The 24,010-nt window shown below is 37.3% G+C and overlaps 1 pseudogene; it reads right to left on the reverse strand.

Annotated features, from left to right (window-relative positions):
- Nucleotides 1–21,798: 21,798 nt before the first annotated feature.
- LOC461659 (ras-related C3 botulinum toxin substrate 1-like) lies at nt 21,799–22,437 on the reverse strand (annotated as a pseudogene).
- Between the last annotated feature and the right edge of the window lie 1,573 nt (nt 22,438–24,010).

A 24,010-nucleotide genomic window follows, 5' to 3' on the forward strand; every position in this document is an offset into this window, starting at 1 on the left:
TTTCTTTTGCATATAAATATCAGCCAAATTCAAATTACTTCTAGTAGATATTTCCCCTTCTCTTTTTCTTTCCCTCATTAACAACATTTGCTTCTCTGTTTTCACTCCAGGCAGCAAAGCTGAATAGATTGTTTAATACTATTTTCCTAGAACATCTAAAACTAAGAAAGAGGAGAGTAGAAATCTGTGGAAAAATCTTTTCTTCAAGATTTCCATGTAGGGGTTTCAGATTGTTTGGATGAGTTTCAAATAAACATCTCTCTTCTTAGTGTAGTTTGATGCATATTTTTAGCCTCCAGAGGGGAACACTGATCTGCTAAAATTGTCATATTTCAGCTAAATTATAATTTGCTAATCCCTTAAGGCTACCGGACAGGCTCCATGTCTATTCAGACAGGCTTTAATATAAATAATGTTTTAAACAAAGTTGATAAAAGTTTATTTTGGGAAAAGTAAAATGGCATAGAGTAGAGGTATGACTCATCCAATACTCCCCTTCTACTTCATGATGTAGGAATAAAATACATTCTACTATGTAATAAACTCTGTCGTTAAACATATATTTAGGGGCTAAATTCAGGGATAATTTATTATGAGTAATAAAAGGTTACCATATAGACACAAAAGAACTTTTATTTTTAAAGATATAGAAAATTGTGAATACAACTCTCTCTATATAACACACACTATTATAAATGCATAATAAAAAAACTCTACTGAACGTAATTTATTCATTTTTGATGACTGATTCGGATTTTGCCATGTTTCAGTATTACTCTGTGAATATCAATTACCATTGGACATGGACTCAAATGTTGGTTTAAACAGGTATTATTAACATAATATTAGACAAATAACCATCAGACTTGATAAGTTTAGCTCCCACTGGGAAGAGAGTTTTACTTGTGATTCTATCACTCAAAGTAGCACAGGATGAAGCAGGATGTTAAACTTGGCTTTGCAAGAGAGCCTAAAACCACACAGCAACTTCTGCACAAAAACTTTGTGAATGAAATGTTCACATTTTTTACTATGAGAATTTTCCTTGTTTTGACACTCATTTCACTTCTAGAAATCTCCCCTAAGAACATTATGCTGTAAACAAATATGTATGAAGATAATCATTTCAACATTATTTAAAATGCCAAAATAATTGGATGAAGCTAAATGTTCAACATGGGGAACCGTTAAATACAATAGTGTATAGTTGTATGATGAACTCTTCTATGCCATTACAGATTATGTTCCATGAAGTTTAAAAAACATGAGAAAAGACTCATATCAAAACCGCAATGAGATACCATCTCACACCAGTCAGAATGACTATGATTAAAGATACAAAAAATAACAGACGTTGGCAAGGTTGCACAGAAAAGGGAATGCTTATATATCATTGGTGGGAAAGTAAATTAACTCAGCCATTGTGGAAAGCAGTTTGGAGGTTTCTCAAAGAACTTAAAACAGAACTATTATTCAACCCAGCAATCTCATTACTGGGTATATTCCTAAACGATAAATTGTTCTACCAAAAAGACACAAGCACTTGTATGTTCATCACAGCACTATTCGCAACAGCAAAGTCATGGAGTCAACCTAGATGCCCATCAATGGTGGATTGGAAAAAGAAAATGTGGTACCTGTACATCATGGAATACTAAGCAGCCATTAAAAAGAATGAAATTATGTCTTTTGCATCCACATGGATGCAGCTGGAGGTGATAATCCTAAGTGAAATAACACAGGAACAGAAAACCAAATACCACATGTTCCCACTTATAAGTGGGAGCTAAGCACTGAGTACACATGTGTAATGATGTGGTTTGGATTTGTGTCCTTGCTCAAATCTCAAGTTCAGCTGTAATCCCCAATGTTGGAGATGAGGGCTGCTGGGAGGTGATTAAATCCTAGGAGTGGTTTCTCATGAATGGTTTATCACCATCCCCCTCTGTACTATCCTCATGATAGCGAGCGAGTTCTCATAATATATGGTTGCTTTAAAGTGTATAGCACCTTCCCCACTCTCTCTTGCTCCTGCTCCAGCCATGTAAGATGTGCCTGCTTCCCATTCACCTTCCCCCATGATCATAAGTTTCCTGAGGCTTCCCTGGAAGCTTAGAAGATGCCAGCATCATGCTTACTACACAGCCTGCAGAGCTATGAGCCAATTAAATCTCTTTTCTTCATAAATTACCCAGTCTCAGGCATTTCTTTATAGCAGTGCAAGAATGGACTAGTACATATGTAAAGGTGAGAACAACAGACACCGGGGGACTACGAGAGGGAAGAAGGAGGGAGGGACAGGGGTCAGAGTTGAAAAACTATCTCCAGGTACTGCGCTCACTACCTGGAGATGGATCATTCATACACCAAAGCTCAGCAACATGCAATTTACCCATGTACCAACTCTGCACACGTAGCCCCTGATCCTAAAATAAAGGTTTTTTTAAAAAAACTCTGACAGGCCTTGACTGTTAAAATTATTTTTTCTTATTCTGAAGTTTAGTATTAGAAAGTTCACTGGGCTGTATATTATGCTATTACTCTAGCCTAAATTTTGTCAGTAATAAAAGTAAGATTTTTGACTCAAAAATGTTGAGTAAAAAACAAAATGTACATACAAATATGAATTTAATTTTATTAAAATATGCATAAAATTGAAAGAACAAAATAATAAGCACCATTTTAATGGGGTTGTGGATTATTGATACTAACTATTGTCTTTTAAAGGCTGTTTCTTCAAGACATTTTGAGGCAGAAAAACAAAAAATGGTATTTAATACATTTTATCTATGGTGAAGTCACTAAACTTCTGTTTCTGGTTGAAATTGCATGCATATTTCATTCCTTTACTGTTTTTTCTCTCTCAGCATGCATCTCATACCAGACTACAAGGCACACAATAAGGGTAAAGTTTTAGTGTACCTAATTCTTTATAGCTTTTACATTCTTTGCATTTTTTATTTGGCCTTAATAACAATCTCAAGAGGAGGAAGGATATAGGTACTTATACGATTCTTAAATTTTCTGTTATTAATATAGACATTTAAGTATATTAATATCCATAGCAGATGTTATTAAAATAAACGTAATAAAGCATCAAACACTAAAAGAATCATAAGTTTAAATCCTAGTTGCTCTGCTTAGAAAAGTTAGATCTCAACTCAAATGTCACCTTTTCATGGAGGTCCTCCTCTGATGTGCACTGTCCCCCACCCCATGTCTCAGTCAATCTTCACATTACCCGTCATTGTCTTTATAACACTTAACAGTATCTGAAATGATTTATGTATTTTTTACTTGTTTAATGCTTACATCTCCTGTCACCACCACTCCCAAGAATGCACCTCCAGGGAAAGAAGAATCTTATTCTCCTCCCATCCGTCTACTGTTTTCTCCTTAATACCTAGAGCAGTGCTGGGCCTAGTGTGGAAATTTCATAAATATGTACTGAATATGTGAATGAATGAGCAAGATCTCTGTAAAATGGAGCTTTAGTGCATAATATGTACTGAATATGTGAATCAATGAGCAAGATCTCTCCTCCCCTGTAAAATGGAGATAATCATACCTACCTTACAGACTTATGTCAAAGAACAGATTAGATAACATGTGAAAAAAACTTCATATCTTAAACGCTGTCATTTTATTATTCCCCTGTCAACTTATTATAGCATACAGGGGTCCTGCACAAAGTTTTTTCCATGTCATGGTAATGTTACCAGTATTATACCCCAAGAGCTTCCTAGGCATTTTTTTTCTAAAAGGCAAAGTCGCATTATGTGCGCTAATAAAATACCTATTAAAGAACTCTAATTAAAAACACTGATAGTAAACAATGACAGTAATCTGTTTGGATTCTAATTAGATAGATTATGTGACCATTGAAGAAAAACAAAAGCCAGATCAGCTCTTCTAGATGGCTTAGACGAGGCCTGATAATGCTCTTTAAATGCTAAGAGAAATAAATCACAAGATGTCAAATAATCAACAATCATGTTTTGAAGACTTACCTATCCTCAAGGTCATGCTAGGTGATATATTCACATGTGGAATAACTGCACAGCCTGGTTATACATTATTTCCTTTATTGTCTCAAAAGGATACTTGGTCTGAAAGAAAATAAAGGCCATATTTTGACTTTGATGATTTGTGGAACCCAAAAAGATTATAATTTTATAAACCAAAATGTTGCCACATTTTAGAACCCCAGAGAGGCTAAAGAAATTATTCAAAGACACACAGCTACTTAGCGGCTCAGTCATATACACCTTTTAATTCAGCTAAATTTAAATGCCATTGATGGTACTTGAAGGTCTTTGGCTTTGTACTAACCTCCTGTGGTTTGAGAGCAACCTAGGAACATGCACAATGTTAAACATCTTAGGAATATAGTTCACTAAGCAGTTGTTTGGTTAGTTGGTTGAATATTTCCTCAGGCTGAACGAAGTTTCCAGCTGTCTCTGATTTACCTTAACTTGAAAATAGAGATAATAATGACCTTGGTACATTTTCTAAATCTAGAGTTCCTGAAGCCTTATCCCGTGTACTAACTTAAGTACAGCACTTACATTTTTTATCGTAAATGTTCTATACAAAATAACATATCTCTTAATCTCCTGCCTTCACAAAGAAGAGAAATCTATCTCACTGAAAAGCCTTTCTTGCAAACCCATGCTGTAATGTTGGAAATCTCTTTGCTTTGGCCTGAATTTTAAGCTGGATGTATATAATTTGACTTGCCTTTCTCTCTGCTAAGTTATATTTGAACTCTCTCTCTCTGTTAGACTGTTTTAATTCCAAATGAATCTTTTCAAAGCACCTGACATTTGTGGTATGCATGACCACATGGTTACAGACAAAATAGTAAAATATATAAAAGACTTGTTACACATCTGGAGAAAATAAATTCTTTTCAATGCAGGAAGGGACATTCTACATTACACATTAACTTCCCATTTTGACCATTAAACACTAGTGCACTAATATTTAAACCAGTAAGATAAAAGTGAAAAATACAGGATTGCTTATAATTTGATTTCTGATTGTATGGGTATAATATTATAGGTAACAGCTTTTTGTAAGAAATTCGTATGGAACTCAAACATCCATAAATCTCAATAATACTATATATTGCTTACTATATTGTGCAATGAAATTTGATAACTATAAAAAAAGCAAACTGAATTATTATTTTAGTGTTAGCATTACTACTGAATTTTTATTATTTTTATTAAGTAAACCCATAATATATAAAGTAAATATTAGTCTTTTGCTAGTCAGACTATTTAATTCAGCCAGAATATTTTATTCTTTAGCCATTTGGTTATGTAAGAGATTACTGAAACACAAAACTAACAAGAAATTAGTCAACTGTTTATTCCTTCATTCCTAACAAAATGGAAAGCTTTTAGTTTAATACAAGTTAACAATTATTTTTGAGTCTCTATTATGTGTTCAACATTGCTCTAGAAAGAAACATAGGTCACCGAAAACAGTTCTTGAAATACCAGTTCTTGCCTATGTCCTGAATGGTAATGCCTAGGTTTTCTTCTAGGGTTTTTATGGTTTTAGGTCTAACGTTTAAATCTTTAATCCATCTTGAATTGATTTTTGTATAAGGTGTAAGGAAGGGATCCAGTTTCAGCTTTCTACATATGGCTAGCCAGTTTTCCCAGCACCATTTATTAAATAGGGAATCCTTTCCCCATTGCTTGTTTTTCTCAGCACATGTACCCTAAAACTTAAAGTATAATAAAAAAAAAAAAAAAAAGAAATACCAGTTCTTGAAATACCAGTTCTTGAAAACAGCTCTTGAAATACTATGTTTGGAAATACTGAGCTATTTGGCATTTGTTGGAAATCGGTGACTATATGCTCAGGCAAAAAGTCTTAGAACTTGTATTGGAATAAACTCAGAATAAAATTTACAGTGGTGAGATCTTTACAAAAATATATTCAATGTATTAAAAATTCTGTAGGCATTATTATTTTATGTGTACTGTGCAATATTTGTTTCTAATTATATAACAATGAAAGACAGCATTCTATTGGTAGGTCCTACTTCTATTCTCAGCAGAAGAAAGTGAATAGCTGAGATGGCCTACTGCTTTCAGTAAAGACCCTCAGACCACACCACTTGAAACTGATTTCAAAGAAGCTTCCCCTGTTCTCAGATCACACCATCTTGTTTTTTCCTGCTGGAGGCTAGTCTTTCATCAATCAGAGGATTTTAAAGCTACACTTAAATTTTAAAGCTACATTTAAAATTGCGCCTATTGGGCATCTTGGCCCAAATTTAGCACTTCTTCACCTTGCTTTTGCAGTTGTTCACTTCCTCTCAGGAGTTGTATCACATTCCTTTGCAGACAGAGACTATATCTATTTATTCACTTATCTCGTTAAAGCCTAAAACAGTGCTTTGCATATAGAAAGTACTCAAATACTTTGTGAATAACTTAATAAATTATTAAATAAAATAAAAATAGGTAATCACTAGTAAATATTTTTCTGCATAATATTATTCTATAGATTAGTGACTTAAAAGAACAATTTATTTAGCCCATGAGTCTGCTGGTACAATTTATGCCAGACTCAGCTAAGTGATCTTGGCTTGCACAAGCATCTATAGTCAACTAGCAGGCCAGGGAGATGGCCTGATTGGCTGGTACAGGGAGATAGCTAGGACAGTTCAGCTTTGCTCTACATGGTCCCTTATCCTCCATCACAACAGCCTGCATTTGTTATCATGCAGGGGCAGGATTCCAAGAAAGAAGGGCAGAATTATGCAAGGCCATTGGAAGTCTAGGCTCAGAACTCAGTACAGTCACTTCCACAGCATTCTATTGGCTAAAGAAAGTCATGAGGACAGCCCAGATTCAAACTGTGGGGAAATAGACTCCACTTCATGATGACTGGAGCTTCAAAATTTTATTGCAGAATGTGTGCATACATGGAGGAGTGAAGATTTAGATACATTTTTTGCAACCAATTTTTTGCAGGAGTTTTTTATTTGCTGGTCTTTGTTTTTACTGAGAATCTCACAAAAGAAAATGTAACCATAACTCTAACTGTAACAAAAAGGAGGGACTTATAATATATATTATATATTATACTGGAACAAAAGGTATGAGCTACAGTTCTTCTTGCCTAAAAGAATATGATGTCCCCTTTGTAGAGAAGTTATTCTTTCTAAGGATCCAGCCCCAACAATAGAAAGAAAATAGATAAGCTAATTGGCTAGATTTCCTCTCTGCCTCATTCTATGAAAGGTTTTATTATTGCTTTAGGACGTTCATAAGTTCAGGGACTGACACCTACACAGTGCTAGAAAGAGGCAAAGGTTCAGCCATGGTCATCTGCTCATCAAGTCTCCCTGCCCTCCACTTGGAGTTGGACTTTTTAGTGGGACACTGGAATGGAGTTTAAACAAGCCAGGTTATAAAAGAAAAATAGGAAGAGAATAAATATCTGCATGGTGATAAAATAAAAGCTTCGGTCGAATTATATTTAAAGGAGTTTAATTGAGCAATGAATAATTCACAAATCGGGGAGCCTTTCAAGCCAGAGTAGGCTCCGGACTCCAGCACAGCCATGTGGTAGAGGAAGATTTATGGACAGAAATAGGAAAGTGATGTACAGAAAAATGAAGTGAGGTACAAAAACAGCTGGATTAATTACAGGTTGGGGTTTGCCTTATTTGAACACAGTTTGAGCAGTTGGCTACATTTGATTGGCCAAAACTCGATGATTGGCACAAGTGTAGGCTACGGTCTGTTTACACCTCTACTTGTTCTAGTTCACAGTGTACAGAAAAACCTTTAGGCCACACTTAAAACATGTAAGGAGGCAGCTTTAGGCTAAACTTGATTGAACAATGGTTTGTACCTGCATACCCTTCAAGATTCATCTGAACCATGTTTACACACTTCTTGAATATTCCATGCTGCTTCCTGCAACAGGGTCTCATAGCCCATATTGCTCTCTATGCCTGGAAAGTTATCCTCTCTACCCACTTCATCTGGTTAACTTCCATTCTTCCTTTCAATGTTGTAGCTCAGACAATCCTTCCTTGACCCAAAACTATATGAAAGTTGTTCTGCTAGATGTTTTCTTAGAACATTCTTTCCTTTCATCATATTTATCTCCGTTTGTACAATTGCGTGATTATTTGATTGAGATCTATCTCTCTCACAGACTAAAGGCTTCATGAGGGCAGGGGCAATTCCGGTTTTGCTCTCCCTTGTATTTCTGTTGCTCACACAGTGCTTACCTCATAGCGGTTGTTTGCCAAATGTGGGTTGGTTAATGAGTGAATGCATGCAGAGTTAATAAGTAACTAACTGTGAGTTTTTTAAGCAGGAGAAAAGTTATTTTAACATGTCTAAATTATGCACATTAAATATTAAATAAAGCCTGGGAAATCAGGTGTCTCTGTTTCCAGAGGGATGATATAGTTTAAACAGACTCTGCTATGTTTTTTCCCAATGTGCTTCCAGATTGGGGCCAACGAATTGCCCAGATTGGAGAAAGAGTAGTTCTGTCTTGGCGATCACCTATACTCAGGCTCTAGCTTCTTCATGATTCAGTGCCAGGTGTAGTGGTGCTTTTTGCAATGCACACATCTTTCCTATGAGGTCATTACTGATGGAAACCATCAACACCTCTGTCCCTGGGGGAGGGCAAGAAGTCAACTCCATTCAAATAAGCATTCCTTGGACTCCTGCTTAAGAAACACTCGCCAGCTCCTACCGCAGATGTTTTAGTTTGAAGGACAGGATAAAGGATGACACTGAGGGGTGAAAATCAGAACAAACCCATTACAGATGCATTGGGAAGGAAACTATGGAAGAGTTTCCATGTGTCATAATAGTATCCTTATCATCCTTCCACTTAATTTAGTCAAGCAATAGAATAATGTTCCAAGTAGGTGCCAATCTATTCTGGGCAGATATCAAATTGGTCACTTATTTCATCTCCCATAGAATAGACTTACTAGACGGTAACCTTCTTAGCATGCTAGTGCTATATTAGTTTTCAAGGCTAGTTTATTTTGCAAGAATAATCATTGTGTAGTTCTAGATATTATTGTTGTTGCTCAATACAGACTGATGGTAAGCAAATGGATGTATAGACCAAATGGATGTATAGATTAGATAATGCAAAATGCATGGCCAATAAGAGGGGAATTCATTATGGAAAATATGACCAAGGAACACATTTCTTTGACTATCTAGCTTTCTTGATTTCTTAAGTAGGACGTTTATGATGGACCAAGGTAGCCTGCCTAAACACGGGTTTTAATAAGTCAGTATGAAAGAAACATCTGTCTTCATTCAACAAACATTTGCTGACATACTAGGAGCCATGCTCTGCCTAGGACCTAAAATCTTATAGGACATTTCCTAATCATAAAGAGTTTAGAGTCTTTTAGCATGAAGGGTTGTTGAATTTTGTCAAAGGCTTTTTCTGCATCTATTGAGATAATCATGTGGTTTTTGTATTTGGCTCTGTTTATATGCTGGATTACATTTATTGATTTGCGTATGTTGAACCAGCCTTGCATCCCAGGGATGAAGCCCACTTGATCATGGTGCATAAGCTTTTTGATGTGCTGCTGGATTCGGTTTGCCAGTATTTTATTGAGGATTTTTGCATCAATGTTCATCAAGGATATTGGTCTAAAATTCTCTTTTTTGGTTGTGTCTCTGCCAGGCTTTGGTATCAGAATGATGCTGGCCTCATAAAATGAGTTAGGGAGGATTCCCTCTTTTTCTATTGATTGGAATAGTTTCAGAAGGAATGGTACCAGTTCCTCCTTGTACCTCTGGTAGAATTCGGCTGTGAATCCATCTGGTCCTGGACTCTCAATAAATTAGGTATTGATGGGACATATTTCAAAATAATAAGAGCTATCTATGACAAACCCACAGCCAATATCATACTGAATGGGCAAAAACTGGAAGCATTCCCTTTGAAAACTGGCACAAGACAGGGATGCCCTCTCTCACCGCTCCTATTCAACATAGTGTTGGAAGTTCTGGCCAGGGCAATCAGGCAGGAGAAGGAAATAAAGGGTATTTAATTAGGAAAAGAGGAAGTCAAATTGTCCCTGTTTGCAGACGACATGATTGTTTATCTAGAAAACCCCATAGTCTCAGCCCAAAATCTCCTTAAGCTGATAAGCAACTTCAGCAAAGTCTCAGGATACAAAATCAATGTACAAAAATCACAAGCATTCTTATACACCAACAACAGACAAACAGAGAGCCAAATCATGAGTGAACTCCCATTCACAATTGCTTCAAAGAGAATAAAATACCTAGGAATCCAACTTACAAGGGATGTGAAGCACCTTTTCAAGGAGAACTACAAACCACTGCTCAAGGAAATAAAAGAGGATACAAACAAATGGAAGAACATTCCTTGCTCATGGGTAGGAAGAATCAATATCGTGAAAATGGCCATACTGCCCAAGGTAATTTACAGATTCAATGCCATCCCCATCAAGCTACCAATGCCTTTCTTCACAGAATTGGAAAAAACTACTTTAAAGTTCATATGGAACCAAAAGAGAGCCCGCATCGCCAAGTCAATCCTAAGCCAAAAGAACAAAGCTGGAGGCATCACACTACCTGACTTCAAACTATACTACAAGGCTACAGTAACCAAAACAGCATGGTACTGGTACCAAAACAGAAATATAGAACAATGGAACAGAACAGAGCCCTCAGAAATAACGCCGCTTACCTACAACTATCTGATCTTTGACAAACCTGAGAAAAACAAGCAATGGGGAAAGGATTCCCTATTTAATAAATGGTGCTGGGAAAACTGGCTAGCCATATGTAGAAAGCTGAAACTGGGTCCCTTCCTTACACCTTATACAAAAATCTATTCAAGATGGATTAAAGATTTAAACGTTAGACCTAAAACCATAAAAACCCTAGAAGAAAACCTAGGCATTACCATTCAGGACATAGGCGTGGGCAAGGACTTCATGTCCAAAACACCAAAAGCAATGGCAACAAAAGCGAAAATTGACAAATGGGATCTAATTAAACTAAAGAGCTTCTGCACAGCAAAAGAAACTACCATCAGAGTGAATAGGCAACCTACAACATGGGAGAAAATTTTCGCAACCTACTCATCTGACAAAGGGCTAATATCCAGAATCTACAGTGAACTCAAAAAAATTTACAAGAAAAAAACAAACAACCCCATCAAAAAGTGGGCGAAGGACATGAACAGGCACTTCTCAAAAGAAGACATTTATGCAGCCAAAAAACACATGAAAAAATGCTCATCATCACTGGCCATCAGAGAAATGCAAATCAAAACCACTATGAGATATCATCTCACACCAGTTAGAATGGCAATCATTCAAAAGTCAGGAAACAACAGGTGCTGGAGAGGATGTGGAGAAATAGGAACACTTTTACACTGTTGGTGGGACTGTAAACTAGTTCAACCATTGTGGAAGTCAGTGTGGCGATTCCTCAGGGATCTAGAACTAGAAATACCATTTGACCCAGCCATCCCATTACTGGGTATGTACCCAAATGACTATAAATCATGCTGCTATAAAGACACATGCACACGTATGTTTATTGCGGCATTATTCACAATAGCAAAGACTTGGAACCAACCCAAATGTCCAACAATGATAGACTGGATTAAGAAAATGTGGCACATATACACCATGGAATACTATGCAGCCATAAAAAATGATGAGTTCATATCCTTTGTAGGGACATGGATGAAATTGGAAACCATCATTCTCAGTAAACTATCGCAAGAACAAAAAACCAAACACCGCATATTCTCACTCATAGGTGGGAATTGAACAATGAGATCACATGGACACAGGAAGGGGAATATCATACTCTGGGGACTGTGGTGGGGAGGGGGGAGGTGGGAGGGATAGCATTGGGAGATATACCTAATGCTAGATGACGAGTTAGTGGGTGCAGCGCACCAGCATGGCACATGTATACATATGTAACTAACCTGCACAATGTGCACATGTACCCTAAAACTTAAAGTATAATTTAAAAAAAAAGAAAGAAAGAAAAAAAAAAAAGAGTTTAGAGTCTTGCAGAGTTGTTTGTCAAGTGATGGGTGAGAGGGTGGCTAATTGGGAAAAAGGAGTGACAATGAAGATGAGGTATTACTTGAAGTATAGGAACAAATTATGTTCAGCTACGAAATTCCAAGAATATGAACATAATTGGAGTGTTTATGAGAAGGAAAAGGCTCATATTACTGCAAGTGATTTTCAAGAAGCTGAAAAAGAAAAGCTGGCATTTTGGAGAATGGAGACTCAGAAACCTTCAGAGGAAGCCTTTGAAGTTTTAGTGAGTGGGGTTCTGGTTAATGTTTCCATAGCAAGGCTCAGGGAGTTGGGTAGGTTATGAAGACAGCATCAGGAGACAGACATCTCACCCACTCCTGAAACTCAACCACTCAGAAAGGTTATAACCCACAGAAAGTCAAAAGACACTATAAGTGTTTCTGCTGGGACAGAAAACTGGACTCAAATAGGTAGAAAATATAATTCTTTCCAATTAATATTTTCAAACAACGTAAGAGTAGCAAAATATCATATTCTAAGGGATGCAAGGCAAATGTGAATGGGAAGTGAGAAAGTAAGCATGAATGCACAAGGAAGGGAGTGCTAACTCCTGTTCAAGAGAAAAGTCATACCACAGTGACAGGCCTGCTGTGCAAAAGCCCATTTAGCAAGAACAGCCCAGACCTTTCTTTCAATTTTATCAGAAGCCACTGATCCTAAAGTATCACTGGCGCCTACTGAATTTTCACCAGGGACCTAACAGAAAACATCTGTTCTCTTACTTAAAACTAAATCAATTGATTAAATCAACGTTTGCTTGCTTTCTTCTATTAGAAGCATAGCTATTTCTCTTTTTCTTCTCTCCTGACTCCTTTAGCAAGTTACTTCTGCTTATGAGTTAAAATCTGGGATAAAGGTGTGTCTCCTTCTGTGCCTACATGGGGAAAGTTACCACAGGTCAAGCTGAAATTATGTCACAAATTCATGGATGTAAACAATTTGGTAATAATTTATATGTAAATCGAAAGCCTACATAACCACATAAAATAACCTCTAGCAGCAAATACATGTGTGTGTACACAAAATTCTCACTGCCTTGAGAAAACCTCAGCCATAAATATGAAACTCTTCATTTTAAATTTGGTCTTCATGTTTAAACTCCTTTTATAGTTTTTGTAAAGGAGATTCCATGAATGATTTAGGCCTGGTTTTAGTTGAAGGTTTCGAACTTAAAATTGGAATCTTTGTTATAAAACTTCTGTGATTAGGACCCACATTGTCTTATATATTTTTCTGAGTCAATAGGATTACCCTACTCTATTGATCACTGCCCACTAAACAACAAGATCCATATGAAGCAGGACCTCAGAAAACAAGAATACAATAGCAGCCAACTGTACAGCATGGATGTAGTTTTCACAGAACAAACTCTTATCTGGCATCTACCATGTGCCAAGCACTGTTCTAGACCCAGGGTATATATACATGGAGAAGTGTCATAGCGATTGCCATAAAGAGTCTCACAATCTAACAGAGAAAAGAAATAAACCTCCAGTCATAATATCCTGAGATAAATGTTGTGCTGGGGGATATATATAGTGACCCAAGATAACAGAGGCAGGGGGGAATAACTCTGCCTTTAGAGAAAGCGGAGGGGGACTCAGGGAAGATTCCACAGAGGCAGTAAGATTTGAGCTGGGCCTCAAGAAGGATAAGCTCCAATGCCCATATATTTCTCTGGCGTATTTCTAATTTCTGTAAACTTGGCAAGTTGTTTCACTGCTCTGTTCCTGAGAGTATTCATCAACTAACCGAGGGAATTAGCAGTAAGTCACATGTTTAAAAGACAAGTTGGTAAAGGGGGTGAGAGGGATGTGAAGCTGCAGTTAGGGCTAGGGTGAGAGGGATGAGAAAAACAGGAGTAAGGAGAAAATATGGAAGGATGGTATCCTTAGAAAGGAGAAAAACAAAAGAGAAACGGTTCCACACGCATTTTACCTTTTTTTCCCTTTGCCACCTTGAATTTATAGGCAGCATCGAAATCATTGAATGGGAAAATGAAATAACATAAATAGTAATAATCCTCTTCATCTCCATCAATTAATAGGGTATATAATAAATGTGATATTTTTAAAATGAGGGGAAAGTTATTAAGGCTCAGAAAATCAACATATTATGACAGGAATGGGCCATAAATATCAGGTTAGTAAGCATACAAGAACAGCAACTAGAGGCCTCTGAAGAAATTAGGTGAATAACACTTAATCCATATGGTCACCGTGGGAGTTAAATAAAATATCTATGTACAAGACAAAGAACATTGCCTAGCACCGATTTAGCATGCAGCAGATAATTATTTTTATTGTTGTCATCTGTCACCATCTAAAAATATAGCAAATGAGAAGGGAAAGGCCCTGTCCAACCTCATAGTCATCTGTAAAGACAAACTGGAGGTGGCTAGTGAAACAGGAAGAGAACAAATGTAGAAATTTTACTGGGGCTACCTCACTATTCCTAATACCCTAAAGCAGATCCTAACTGAATATGTGACTCTAAGGGGGCTCTAGGGGTTATCCACCACCCTAAGATCTTGACCTGGCAACATCTTTCAATAGATGTCGTGATAAGATAATAAAGAACAAAAACAATTTAGAAAGAAATGTGCCGAGAAAAGTCCACAGAAGGGAAAAATAAGAAGAAGCAAAGTGAAGAAAAACATATGAAACTTGTCAACTTTTCTACCTATGGCTATATGCTGGCCGACTGTTAGGAACATTGGTGCTAACAGGGATAACACATCATAGTGATTCCTGCCCAGAAATAATATAAAACACAATGCAGAGGCATGCTGGCTTCATTTGCTGAAGGATCTTGGAACTAAAACAGGAGGGAAAATAGTTGTTCCCCTCCCTGGAATGTCCCCAGACTAGTCTGTGGTGAGTATACCACTGCCCTGGCACCTATCACAGGACCTTTGGTCATCTCTGCAGGGTGTGGGCTGATACTCGATATGACCACAGCTAAACATGGGGATGCACACGACAGAGGGAAAGTAAATGAAAAGGATTTTGTTTTTCACGTCAGTATCTGAGGTGAACAGGCCAGACCAAGAATGAGATACAGTATTATAATCTGACAACGAAATACAGAAAGCTCAAAACTTGGGGTGCCATCAAAGCCATGCACAGTAGGAGAGAAACTTCAGATACATAATTGATGCATGGAACTAGAAACAACCAAAAAGCTGCTCCAAGTTTCTGAAAAGCAGCCAAATCACAATATCTTGAGACATTCAGAAAGTTCCTAATGAAGCCTCATCCAAAAGCAACGTCTAAAACATGTGTTCTAGTAATTTGGTGATTTATTCAACCAGCACCTATTAGGGACCTATCACACACCCAACGTGCTGCTCAGTTCTGACAGATGAGTTCCTGCCTTGTAGGAACTTATACTCAGGTGTAGGGGATAAGAGACACATTCCTCAGCCTTCATGGTTTGAGTGCAGATTATATTGAGATGAAGTGATGTGGTAGGGTGCACCCCTTAGGAAAGAAAAGTTGGCATTTAGAAACAAAACAACGTAAAGGGCTATATGCGCAGCTGAATGGCTCAAGGAAAACCACCTAGGAAAGGAAAATGTGTGTTCTCTCTGTTCTCTGGTATGTTAAATAGCCATTAGACTGTCCTCTATTTCAAAATATTGAAACACTATAGAAAATTGCTGGGTAAATACAGAACTTGTAAAAGGAATTTGCAACCATCCACACCCCTGGAAATATGGGACTCTGTTTCCGGGTTGTGACGGTTATATAAATTATTTTCTTTCTCACTGACTTTCAGGTTCACTAGGAAATGGTGAGCTAACAGCACTAAGAATTATCTTCAGGAGAAATAATCCTTCCTAACAGAACCTGTATACGTGTTATCTAGATAGGTACATTTGTCAGAAACTTGGGTAGAGGTTATTCTATCTCTCCTCCAAATTTAATTCTTGAATCTGATTCTCTGTTCCATTTATCTTCAAGAAAAAAAAATAAAAACCATGGGATTACAAAGGCAAAGACTTGATGAACAACGGAAATGAGATAAAAAGTATTCCTCCAGAAAGTAAAAATACCAAGAAATGGTTTTTATTCCTGTGTATTTGTACAAGCTAAACGATGGTCTAGATGAGGAGAAAGTGTCTCTAGGAAGATTGGCAATGGAATGAACTGACATATTCTGAGAAAAATAATAGAAGATAGGCTGATGAAAGTTCAGATCCCAGCACAGGCAAAAAGTGTGGAAAGGGAGGAAATAAAGAGGCCTATGGATACTTCTAAGACAAATAGTTTTATTTTAAAACTCTAGTCAAAATACCTTGGTGCAGACAGGGAAACAACTTTTGAGAATTACATAAATAACAAAGATTTGAAATTGGAAAAAAAAATTTACAGCACACAGACTCCCTAAAATATAATTATGTATTGCTTAACAATGGGGATACAGTCTGAGAAATGTATCATTAGGTGATTTTGTCATTGTGTGAACATCATAGAGTGTACTTACATAATCCTAGGCTATATGGTATAGCCTACTGCTCCTAGGCTAAGAGCCTGTATAGCATGCTACTGAACTGAATACTGCAGGCATCTGTAACACAGTGGTAAGTACTTGTGTATCTACACGCAGAAAAGGTGCAGTAAAAACACAGTATTATAATCTTATGGGATCCCTGTCATGTATGCAGTCCCTTGTTGACCAAAACATCGTTATGTGGTATGTAACTGCATTTATAAGTTCCATATACATATGGTCTGTATTCAAGCTGAAAATATTACTTAAATTGTTCCTCTATAGGAAATAGAAGAAAAAAAGTCTGAAAGCCCCCTATGAGAAAGTAAAAAAAATTTTTTTAAATGAGGTCAACATTTTTTGCCCCCATCAACACCCAGCATATCATCAGAATTTATATTCTTTATACTAAAATTTCTGGGAAACAATAGAATGCCACAAGCCGGGAGATTATATTTCTTATATGTTTTTTGGAATATGGAAATACACATGCACGTATGTGCACATGCATGTGTGCACACATGCACAACCAATTGGTAATAGGCACACAGATGGTGTGGGGATGAAAGATTCTAAGCTGGATCTTTGTGGGTTTGGAGTTTGGGAAATAGCCTAAGAGATTAGGGTGGAGGTAGAAAGCTCCTCAAGGATCTTTATTCATGATTGGAATCCCAGAATTCCATGAGCCTTAAAAATCATCTAATGCAGTTATTCTAAAATCATGCTCTAAGGAAACCCAGGATGTCAAGAATATGCCTCAGTGATCTACAAACAAGTAAATGTCTGCCTTACAAACAAACAAAAAAATACCCTGTAAACTACCTAAAAATGTATTCATCACTTTTAACTATTTTTATATTTTAATGTTCAAAATTATCCATTTAGTCCAACTGTCTCATTTGACAGGTCAAGAAACTTAGAACAATCAAATAACCTTCTCAACGTCTCAAACTAGTTAGTGTATAGTTAGGATCATGTATTAGTTTGAGTTCTTCTCAAAGCAAATCTCAAGACAGACTTGGGTTCAGGTAGCTTCTTTAAGAAGTGACCCTCAGAAATCTGAAGGAGAGAATAGGGAAAGTGAGACAAGGAAGAAAAAATTCAATAAAGATATATGAATGAATGGACTACTACTGTGGCAACTAGGGCTCAGTCTTGCTGGGGAGCTACTGAGAAACCTTGTGGAGTAGGCCTCTGAATTTTCCCACCCAGGAATTGGATGACTGTGTTTCCATCCACTGTGTCCCATTCCACGTGGATAGAGGGTTGCCCTTGGCGACCTTAACTCCCCTGCCACAGGGTAAGCTCCCAAGGCTCTAGTGAAAGCCCTCAGATGAGTAGTGGAGAGCCGCCCTACTTGAGGCGAGAATCAGCTTGCAGGAAACTATTCATCACAGATGCAGGTAAGCTCAGGTGGGCCCAGGGGCAATGGGGCAAGGCATCCACAGCATCCATAGCACTTGAACCCAGGACTTCTTACTCCCAAAGCCTTGTTTCACTGATATAACACTAAAGGAATGTGTTTATACTGAAAAGGGTTCTATTCTTCATCAGGCACCTGCCTTCCTGATGAGCTAGTTTCAAACACACAGCAACCAAAGCCACCACTACTTTCCAGGACGCCACAGAATAAGAGCCATTTCACATATACCTTATACAGATGAATTTACTCTATTTCAACTTCAATTGAATGCTTCTCTAAAAGAGGGATCTAGGATTTCATCAAATGAAAGGGAACTAGATGATAACAGGGATCCAGCCAGGATTTTTCTTCAAAAGGAATATTGTTCTATGACAGAGCCAAGGCAAAGACATTCTGAGAGATTCCTAAGGAGTACACGGAGCTGAAAAGCTGATGTGAGATGTGAATAAGTTTAGCCTGTGAATTGGACCTAAGGATGTAATAGAGAACATGCTGGTAAGCCACAGTTATTAGGGATGAAAAAGTAAAGTAGAAGGCAGGGTGATGAGCTGAGAAGGCCCCTAGTGATGAGAATGACACAGACAGCTGTCATTTCCTTTTCTCACTTTATTTAAGATACTGACTATTTTACCATGGTTGATGATGATGCCAAAATATAAGCACACAGACATTTTCCAGTCCCTAACCCACTAACAATTTTGTATCTTACCCTGCAAGATTTTGGAATACTTTTCATAATTAAAAGAAATCTTGGAAATATCTTCTATTTTCCACAGTGAATGGTTTAAAATAAGATTTGGGTTTAAGTGGGCATAATTTTTTATTAATAGTACTCTGCTGACACTTAAATATTGTAAAGGAATGAGATTCATAAGATCCTCTTCTTCAATAATCTAAATCATTTTAGGTTATGGAAGATTCTTGTATTCTTAATAAATATAGATTTATGGTACTGTTATCCCCATATATAAACTTATTTATGAATATCTGGATTCACCTGCACACCCATTGATATGGTTTGGCTGCGTCCCCACCCAAATTTCAACTTGAATTGTAGCTCCCAGAATTCCCATGTGTTGTGAGAGGGACCCAGGGGTAGGGTAGCTAACGTCATAAGTGCTTTTCTTACAGAACCCCTTCTTACTGAACAATTGAATCATGGAGGCCAGTCTTTCCTATGCTATGTTCGTGATAGTGAATAAGTCTCATGAGATCTGATGGGTTTATCAGGGGTTTCCACTTTTGCTTCTTCCTCATTTTTCTCTTGCCACCACTATGTTAAGAAGTGCCTTTTGCCTCTCACCATGATTCTGAGGCCTCTCCAGCCATGTGGAACTGTAAGTCCAATTAAACCTCTTTTCTTTCCCAGTTTCAGGTATGTCTTTATCAGCAGTGCGAAAATGGACTGATACACCCACATAGCAAAAACTATCACAGAAGCTGCAAGGAGGAGAAATATTTACTCTATGCCAGACAATGTACAATGAAGTCTACATATTTCCTGAATTCAAATAACTCATTGATATTATTTCCAACTCATTGAAACACATTGATCAGCAGCTTAAATATTAGAAGGCACAATGATAGACTCTACAATAGATACATAAATGGATCAGGAATAATCCATGTCCTCAAGGAAGCTATAGCCTAGTAAAAACAAAAATCACTTTAATATAAGATACAGTATGTTTTGTCATTGAAGTGTTGTAAGTAAATGGCATAGGAGTTCAACTATAAAACTTTGGTGACATGAAATGAGACCCTAATCCTGTGGTGGAGTGTGGTAAAGCCAAAAAAAATCACATAAAGCCTTGGAAAACTTGCACCTACATTCAAAATTCTCTGCAGTCGTGAATTGATAAATTTGATTTGTTCTCTGGAAGACTGCTTAAGTCCTGCCACTATTTGGCTTTACACACTTGACTTTCTGTTTACCCCTATAGTTCTATATCTTTCTTGTCTTTAGATTTAAAAAAATAAAAATACGTTAAGGTCTGAAGAACAGGCTTGAGATAGGTCCAATTCCTTTTAGGTTCACAAACATCTCTTGTCTTCCTTAGCATAAGTCACGGAGAGCACTTATCTAAGTTTGGTGTGTTTTAGGCTAAAAACGCACACACTCTGCACCAATAGACTGTATTCAGGAGCAGAGGTAGATAAAAATTATCTGTTTTGTTAAAGTACTACACGCCTAGAGTAATATTTATTTTGCATTCTTCTCCCATGAAAATTTTTCCTAAAGAAATACTCCAAATAGTTCAAATGAAAGGGATTTCAAAAATGCCAATTAATCAAACTGAAAGTTTCTTAAACTTTCTGGTGGAAAACAACTAAAGAATATACACATTTGAAAATGCTTCTCATAATGGGAAAGGAAATAAAACATAAGAATTAACATATAGTATACTAAGCATTTTTCATGCATCACTTTTTCCAATCCTTACAGCAACCCTGTGAAATAGTTACTGTTATAAGTACCATTATACAAAACGAGAAACTGAGACTTTGAAAAAAAATAAGTCATTGGCGAATATTATGGGAAGTTGGGATTTGAGCCTAGATCTTGCTGATTGTAAGTTTGTAAACTTAACTACTGCTAACGGTTTCAGAATCCATTCATGTTTTCTGGTTAGTAAGCTAGAGAAATACGACCTGTGGTAATAGATACATATGCACAATATTAATTTGTATCTCAATGAACATGATTGAGATTAATGATTATTAGATCAAAATATGCTGCCACCTTAATCATAAACCATGTTTTGTATGGTTTAATCCACATTCAGATGGAGTAATTGATCCTGAAAATTAGTAAGGCTTTATAGTAACTGTTTTTCTATAATTCCTATAGAGAGAAGGGGAAATCAGTGACAGAAAATATGTAACCTGAAATATTTTGGGGCTATAAGAACTATTTTTCCTGTATAACTGCCAATGACTTCATGTTTATACGAAGAGTGTAAATATTCAGAAAATCCAGGGACCCACCATGATTCATTTCTTAACCTGCAAGCACTTTAATAATAGGCACCTAAAAGTTTTCCACAATGTGAATAAGAACATCTTGCAGTTACTACCTTGTATAGAGATCACGTAAACAGAAACTGCTACTCAAATATTTTATCAAAATACTGTCTTTGTCCTTTGATCACACACACCCCACCCAGCACACCCACAACTAAACAGAATACTTCATTAGAGGAAACACATGAGTTCTGTTCAAAATCTCAGCAAAAGCTGGTCAACTAATTTTTAGAAAATTCACTGTGAAATCAAAAAGACTTATCCAAAGAGCTGAGATGTCACACCCATTCCATTATACAACGTTACCTCATGAAAATGGGCTGATAAATCAGCCCATGAGTTAAATGGCAACACTTCATTCAGGAGGCTGTTCTGCTTTACGCCTCTGACAACTACTTAGCAAGTGTCTGCATCTCCTAACTGCAGAAACTACAGTCTTCTGAAAGACGAAGGTCTTTACACAGTTTAGTGTTCGGTGTTCTTGGCACACGAATGCAGTGTAGTTCAGAAGGTATTTTGGCAACTCTTAATCTGGGCAAGAATGGGGCTTTTGAAAAATAAGAATTTAAGAAGTCTTGTCATTTTAGGGCTAAATTTTAATAGAATATGAGTCTGAACTCTTACATTTAGAACAAACAAAACCTTAAAATTACTGATTGGTTCAAAATGGTTTTCTGGAAAAATTAATCTGTAACAAAAAGTTGGCATTGAGTGTGAAGGTTCCACCGTTTTTTGAGCAAAGTGTACAAAGATTCCAATGGACAGGACCAAGAACGAGGGGCTCAGACATTTACAACAGCAGGCATTTTCTCTTCCTCTTCTTCACGGGAGGTGGGCAGAGGACTGCTTGGATCTCTTTGTCAAACACTGTTGAGGCCTCACTGTGTGAGTGCTGAGCACTTCAGGTATTTTACAGCACCAATATCCTTAACCATGGCTAGACCCTGCAGATAGGTGATGGGAGTCAGCTTCTTCTCCTTCAGTTTCTCGATTGTGTCTGTATCATCCCTAAGTTCAAGTTTAGTTCCCACTAGGATGATGGGAGTGTTGGGACAGTGGTGCTCCACCTCAGGATACCACTTTGCACGGACTTTTTCAAATGATGCAGGACTTACAAGGGAAAAGCAAATTAAGAACACATCTGTTTGCGGATAGGATAGGGGGCATAATCTGTCATAATCTTCTTGAGCAACTGTATCCCATAAGCCCAAATTCACCGGTTTTCCATCTACCATAACATTGGCAGAATAATTGTCAAAGACAGTAGGGATATATTCTCCAGCAAATGCATTGGTTGTGTAACTGATCAGTAGGAAGTTTCACCTACAGCTCCATCTCCCACCACCACACCCTTGATGGCCTGCATCTGGGCCGCTCGCTGGGCCGCAGGGGCAGCAGCAGGGCGCTGAGACCAGAAGCGGCGGGTACAAGGAATAAAAGTGTCAAGGGTAAAAACTCTAAAAGGTTAATTTCTGTCAAATGCAGTAGATGATTAAAGAAAGGTTGGTATTATCAGGAAGTGTTTACTTAAGCTTTTCCTTTCTCTTACATCAGCCATCCCTCCCCAAATTGGGCATTTAATTCATCTTTAAACTGGTCGTTCCCTTAGTCTCTAACTTAGTAAGTGCTTTTCTTATAGAACCCTTTCTTAATGAGCAATATGCCTCCTTGTATTATAAAATCTTTCTCATAATGCATTAGAAGGTTTTTTTGTAGATTAGTAAAAGTGCTTTCCATGTTACTTTATTCAAAGCTAATAAGTGCTTTCCTTAGTTTTCCAGTAACTAGGTGTAAAAATCATGTGTTGCAATTTTATAGTTTTTAAAATATTTTAGATAATTCTTAAACTATGAACCTTCTTAACATCACTGTCTTGCCAGATTACTGACACTGTCACTTGACCAATACTGACCCTCTTTACCTCACCCGCATGTGGACACACGCCTCCTGTAGTTGCTTAGTCTAATGATGTTCCTTTGGGTTTGTGAGGTTCTGTAAACTGTGCTAGTGCTGACGATGTTCTATACAACTTAACTCACTGGCAAGAGTACAAGGGAGGACCTTTCAACCACTAGAACAAAAATTTTTAAGTTGACAGTTGCAGAATTGTGGAGTGTTTTTACATTGATCTTTTGCTAATGCAATTAGCAGTATGTTTTGCGTGTATGACTTAATAAATCCTTGAATCATTAAAAAAAGCTGCTACTCAAATATTTTGAGCTGCTTTGTGAAGAAATGTCCAACTTAAGGTAGAATGATAATATCAAAAACTACTAAAAAAGTAGAAGTTATTGACTACAAAAAAATATAGTAAGTTCCTTCAAAGAAAGAGTGTTGAAGCACAATGCTCAACCCTTGACAAATATGCTTTTTAAATTTATGCTCAGCGGGGTGTGTGTGTGTGCACGTGTGCCTGTGCACACACTTTCTTATTTCATTTAAGTGCGATATTCGAAATATTTAGTAACTGGCAGGGCACAGATACCAACTAAGTTAAATAGAGCCCCCTCCTGTAACAGGAGCTCTGGAGGGCCTTGCTTTGCTAGGTGTTGACAATTTAATGTTGGAATGAAGAACAGGGAAGGTGCTGGGGGTCCTATGGAGGATGCCTGAGCCGATTGAGCTGGAAGGGTTGGGTCAGCAAGGAGCTACTCAGGGAGTTGGAGCAGCAGCTGTTTATAATTATTTAAATGTTTTCACCGCCAATGGGGCCACAGTGGTGAGTACCAACCAGACATTATCAGCCGAGGCTATTGAAAAATAACACAATATACACAAACTAATATGAATACCAGAAAAGAGCATTTTAAGCATATTTTATATTGTGAACTTTGATCAAGCAGATACCAAAAAATTAAAAAGTATTATTATAATGATGCAATTCTAACTTCATATTTGCCCATTTTTCTGCCGGCCATCAGCTTACCCTCTCCATACAC

This window comes from Pan troglodytes, chromosome 3 (assembly GCF_028858775.2).
Source record: "Pan troglodytes isolate AG18354 chromosome 3, NHGRI_mPanTro3-v2.0_pri, whole genome shotgun sequence".
Taxonomy (NCBI): domain Eukaryota; kingdom Metazoa; phylum Chordata; class Mammalia; order Primates; family Hominidae; genus Pan; species Pan troglodytes.